Source organism: Bolinopsis microptera, unplaced genomic scaffold (assembly GCF_026151205.1).
Source record: "Bolinopsis microptera isolate Bmic1 unplaced genomic scaffold, MBARI_Bmic_1.0 sca18, whole genome shotgun sequence".
Classification (NCBI taxonomy): Eukaryota; Metazoa; Ctenophora; class Tentaculata; order Lobata; family Bolinopsidae; genus Bolinopsis; species Bolinopsis microptera.
This window is the reverse complement of record NW_026971790.1, coordinates 52,889-58,888: the sequence shown is the minus strand read 5'-3', so window position 1 is coordinate 58,888 and position 6,000 is coordinate 52,889. Positions and strand designations below refer to the sequence as shown.

At 37.2% G+C, this 6,000-nt stretch overlaps 1 long non-coding RNA gene across 1 annotated transcript; it reads right to left on the bottom strand.

Annotated features, from left to right (window-relative positions):
• Positions 1 to 20: 20 nt before the first annotated feature.
• LOC134825702 (uncharacterized) lies at positions 21 to 1,216 on the bottom strand. The gene is made up of 3 exons (XR_010161592.1): positions 538 to 1,216; positions 277 to 381; positions 21 to 130 (listed from the first exon to the last, which is right to left on the bottom strand). It is a non-coding gene; the product is annotated as an uncharacterized LOC134825702 (long non-coding RNA).
• Positions 1,217 to 6,000: the final 4,784 nt, after the last annotated feature.

The window sequence follows — 6,000 nt, the reverse complement described above, 5'->3', positions numbered from 1 at the left end:
GGAAGAGGTTGTAGGTGACAGGAACCTTGGCGACTAGGTTGGAGATACCCAGGAAAACAGCAAAGCCATTACAGAAGGAGAAGAAAACTGAGGCTGGCTCTTGTAGGCCAATATACCTTCTGAACGCCCACTGAACGATTATTATTTGTGACATTCATTTCTTACGAATTAAACCTTTAAATTCATCTGTTACATATTACTAAGTTGCCTTGGTAATGATATAACCCAAGTTTGAGATATTCAATCTATAATCAAGAGAAGTGTCTTTCAAAATACCCGGCCATTGTATTGGAGGATGGGTTTTCCCAGGGCAATCCTCTTCTCCGTCATCTCCAATGCACACATGTATTGACTATCACTCAAACAGTCCCATCCAAAAATCTGGTGTAAAGTATATTTAATGATGTGAGATTGTCTTTTGGTCCGTAATATTAAGAGATTAATATCAATGTTAATAAAGTGTATTCCAATCAAATAACCAGATGAGGATCTTTTCTCAAGACAAACATAAATGTAAAGTATTTCACACTGCAGTACCTTTAGAGTTGTATCAAGGTTGGCGTACTCGCATGTCCTCATCCTCAGAGTTGTGCAGTCGCGGTATTCATGAGTCTGGTCTCCGTAGGAGGACAAGACTGGTAATAGCAGCATGGAGATCAAACATACCGTCCTGATACTCCTCATCCTACTGATGTTAAGATTAGGCCACTTTGTCAATTTTCTCTATAAAGGACAATATTTCTTCTGACAGTGTTACTGATATCTTTTTTTATACATAAGTTACCAGCCCCTACCTGATAATTCAGTTAATTTTTGTTCAAACTTAACTTTGCTGAGTATAGGTTTTACATTTTCTAAATTACATAGGCACTATATATAATTTCATAAGTCCCTTCAGTATGCAGCTGAAACATATTCTCATGATATTTGCCGTTTCCTGACAAATGTGCTTAATAGATAACCATCTGAAACTGTCAGAATTAATCGCTGCCTCCCAGAAACCCCCTTATAGATCCCCCTAAAATGCCAAAATTTGTCAAAAATGTGTCAGATTAAGTGCTTAAAACCAACAGCAGTCTCGAACCAGTCAGACGGTGGATTGAGTGAGGAGATCACTGATTAAATTTCGGGATCAAGTATCCACCAGATCTTAAAATAGTAATAAAATGCTTCGAACAGTATACAGATAATTTCAGCAATGGTAATTGTCTAGCTATAAGGATAGACACCCGCGAAAAATATATAAACCAATACAATAGATTTAATGCTATAAAAATGGAACATATTTTTAAAACTGAGGTAAAAAATAAAACCCTAAGTTCAATTCTAATATATAAATGGTCAACTATTCTTGTTTCACCTCAGTCTAAGGCAAAGATGCACAATCGTTAATTTAATCTAGGTAAACTATAGGTAAAAATATAATATTAATCATAATAAAACAAATTAAGAAGCTTAGCCCTAGCACTAGAGCTGTATTTGTTTGTCAGCTGCTTCCCACTAGGGACTTACAGCTGAATTTTAAAGTTGATTCATTTAATAGACTTATTCATTTTGACCTGCTCCCTACATGTAAGGATGTTGTGTAGGCTATCCATTATCGGTATGAAATCTTTTATCTAGATAAACAGATAAAAATTTAGGTTTTATCTAGATAAAACCGATAAAACCGATAATTTTTCTGCTGAAGGCCAAAGCCAAAATGTTTTCCAAATTTCACAAAAACTGATTGTCGACTTTTATTACTGTTTACCAGCAATCTTGCTAAAGTACAACTTCCTTTCTTTTGAAAATATTAGAGCATCAGTTTTCTTCTCCGGGGAACAATAGTGTACCAGTTCTCTTCAAAACAGTAGACCAACGGTTTGTCTTCTCCTAAGAACAGTAGTGTACCAGTTCTCTTCAAAACAGTAGATCACCGGTTTCCTTCTCCTAAAAACAGTAGTGTACCAGTTCTCTACAAAACAGTAGACCAAGGGTTTCCTTCTCCTGAGAACAGTAAGTAGTACCGCACTAGTTCTCTTCAAAACAGTAGACCAACGGTTTCCTTCTCCTGAGAACAGTAGTGCACCAGTTCTCTTCAAAACAGTAGACCACCGGTTTCCTTCTCCTGAGAACAGTAGTGCAAACAGTTAAAGTGATTCAGTGAACCGTTTCCTTATCCTGTGGATAACTTGGAGCAACAGATTCCTTCTCCTGAAGACAATGTTTCACGCCTAGAACACTTACGGAATTTAATTGAGTGCCCTGCCGGTATTTTTGACTCTTGTTAAAGGATGAGGGGACCTTAGAAAAAGTTTTTTTCTCGTGCAAATCCTTTTATTACATTAATCGTATAAACCACTTTAGTGAAATCCGCAAAGTTGTATTTCATTCGCGCGCCGAGATATCCAGCCAAAACAATTTGAACCTGTGACGTCAATTATGTGAGTTGCTCTGATCCGCGCATATAGAAATACAGGTAAAATGAGCGTGCGGGCCGACTAAATTACTAATTAAGAATAAATTAACAATTTACGATACTAACGAGCCTATAACCAATGGAGAGGAGACTTTTTATGACCGGTTGAAAAAAGAATTATCACCCTACGATAACCATGAGCCGAGATACACCTGGAATAAGATTGAAGTCACACAGAAAGGCATGTAAATTATGTATATTTATAGCTCCCAACGTAACACCTAGCAACTCCCTGTTTCGTACCACAGTTGATATATCAACATGTCATATCAACACAACACGGTCCTAATAAAAATGGATCGGGTAGGTATGAAATGCATGTCTTCATTCCAGTTGGACAAGCACCAAGCACCAAGCTTTTAAGTTCTAACTCACTATGTGACACTACTTATAACGTAAGCAAGATTTGCAACTATTACACCAAGCAATATTATACCAAGCATAGCAGACGAACACATCCACATTCGTTACGCTTTACACTCAAGTCACAGCAAACCAAAACGGTAAATTATAAATGAGTGTACAACTAAAGGCCGGTACACGCGCAGTGTCAAACCGCACGTGCGTACTCAGATAGGACTAGAGGCGCCAAGGGCCAGCTAGTAAAATGTCTTCTACTACATCATACATTCTTTTTAATTGTGTCCATATCGGGTTTCAAACAAGTCAAAACAAAATAGCAGTTTGTGGTTTAGTTAGCGGATGCTACTTATCTTAGCTATTTATAAATAGAAATACCTACTACAACTACAAGAAAGCCTTTCTGAGTTACATTTAACTATTATTATTAAAGAGAATTATTCGTAACTTAGACTAATTCAGTGCAACCAAAGATACCGCTCTCGCAAACGCCAAAGGTAACACGACGTAATTAAAACAGAACAGAACAAAATGTTGACACGAGCAAAGGGTACGCGCGCACGTTGGTCTTAACACATAAGTGACGTCACAGCCCAAAATTTCTATCAGCCAATAGGAGCGCGGCGTGATATTGCACGAATTATCGATTTCACAGTCCGGCGTATTTTTTGATTCTACACACTTTCACTGGACTTAAACGCGAATATTTGGAAGTAAATTCTAAGGTCCCCTCATCCTTTAACAGTAACATGCTCGTTCCTGTCTCCAGAATGGTTATAAGGTAGAACGCCAGCACCCTAGCCTCAAGAGTCAAGATAACAATGTCAATAACTTTCTCTAGACTTCTACAGTTCTACAGTTCTACAGTTCTACAGTTCTACAGTTCCATAGGTATACAAATGTAAATAAACATTTGTGTAGCTCACATTTAAGTAAACTACCTCTTCTATCATACGATTAAAAAAAACATTAATATTTCTTCAAAATTTTACGGTATTGTGGCAGTTTTTTCGGTAATTTCTAGTGAATTTTTATACCGATAAAAATATGTTTTATCTAGATAAACAGATAACCCTTTTTAACGAATTATCGGAGATAATTATCGGTAACGATTATCGGAGTGGATAGCCTAATGTTGTGCGTGTTCAGGGTTTTATGAAGTTCGCCTGCAACCGTGTTCTTGCGGACGAACTTTCAAAACAATTTGACAGAAATGGTCGACCTGATACACTTCATCTTAACAAGTCAGGGGCAAGAGTCCTTGCTGGACTCATTAAACAATCTGTATTTACTAGGTTAAATGGTGGGGCAGACAGAAGACATCACATCGGCAAAGTTAATGGACCGCAGCGGATGGGGAGGAACGGTTAACAGGTATGGTTAATCGTGTTCAAAAGGAAATTTGTTATCACTGTCTGAAGAATATTGGTCTAGGGCTTCCCCACTTTGAATGCTTTAACTGCAACAGTATTTTCCATGCCAAATGTTTTAATCCCTCCAAAGCACAAGTTATTAATGACAACTTTTACTGCATCAAATGTAAACATTCTATATCTAAAAAATGTATAATCCTTTTAAAGTAATGACCGATCCTGAAGTTAATGACTGTGACCCATGTCTCCAAAAGATGTCTGATGTTTTGGAAAACTGTAGATCCTATACAATTAAGGACTTTAACACACATATCAAACCGTGTTTTGCAAGCAACTGCTCCATGATTTTCCAGAACATAGATGGCAATAAAACAAATTTTGATGCCTTTAGCATGGAACTAGACCTAATAGCCGAAAAATTTTAAATTATTGGACTTGCTGAAACCAATATTGGAATAGAGGAAAGCACTGTTTACCATCTAGAGGGATACAATTGTTTCTACCAAGATAAACATATCAATAAAGCAAAGGGAAGTGGAGTAGCATTGTACTTAAAGGACGAACTTAATGGAGTTGTAAACGAAGAATTATCATGGGTAACCAAAAATCTTGAAACCCTATTTATTACCATTCAACATGATGAACCTCTACATGTAGGAGTTCTGTACCGTCCTCCTAGTGGGAACGCCTCAGAGGCACTAAATGAACTTAGAAAAATGATTGAATCATGCTCAAAAAAGAATGTTTACATACTAGGAGACTTCAACATTAATCTCCATGATGAAAACAGTAAACTCGTTCAAGACTTTGAAAACCTTATTCTAGGCCTAGGTTTATCACCACTTATTTCTACGTCTACGCATCATAAACCAGGATGTAACCAATCATGCATTGACAACATACTCACCACCAACATCGAAAACTCTATCTGCTCTGGAACGATTAGTACCTGCATCAGTCACCATCATGCTGTATTTAACATATTCAACTCACCCCTGGTCAGTGCTGAGGATCATGAACAAAAGCACTTCCAGTACTATGACTACTGTGCAACTAATGTGAACAAATTTGTCGAAGTACTAGACAATGAATTAACAAGTGATCCACCAGAAGATTTCAGTACTTTTTTCACTCTATTCAATCATCAACTAGACAACGCATGTAAACTAGACCAGCCTAAGTGTTCTAAACGTACTGCTAAAAACAACCCATGGATTACATCTGGCCTAATTGCCTCTATAAATAGAAAACATGAGCTTTATGACCTATGGAAAAAGGCAGTTAAGAAGAAATGCCTCAGCAACTCTTCACCTAGCCATGCAGACTGTCTTACTCTTTGTTATAATTGTACAAATAAGGTAACACGTCATGAAGAATTTAAGGCACACCGGAAGTTATTAAACCACCTTATCAATTCTGCAAAACGTAAGTATCATGGTGTTAAGATTACAGAATGCGCTGGAGATAGTAAGAAAACCTGGCAGATAATCAACGAACTACGTGGTAAGAAAAGACGTGAGATCAAGCCGAACTTCGTGATAAATAATGAACGTGTGATTAATCGTCGTATAATTGCAAATGAGTTCAATAAATACTTTGCCTCTATTGCAGCTAACCTGAACGAAGCATACTCTGGTGACTATTTGAGAATAAATTCGCTGCCTTCATTTACTGACTACCTGCCAACATCAATTACGTCCAGTATTTATCTTTGGGATTCTGAGTGTACTGAGATTAAAGAGACCATAAGCGAACTAAAAAACGGGAAATCCAGTGACATACCTATTCATGTGATCAAGAAGTCAT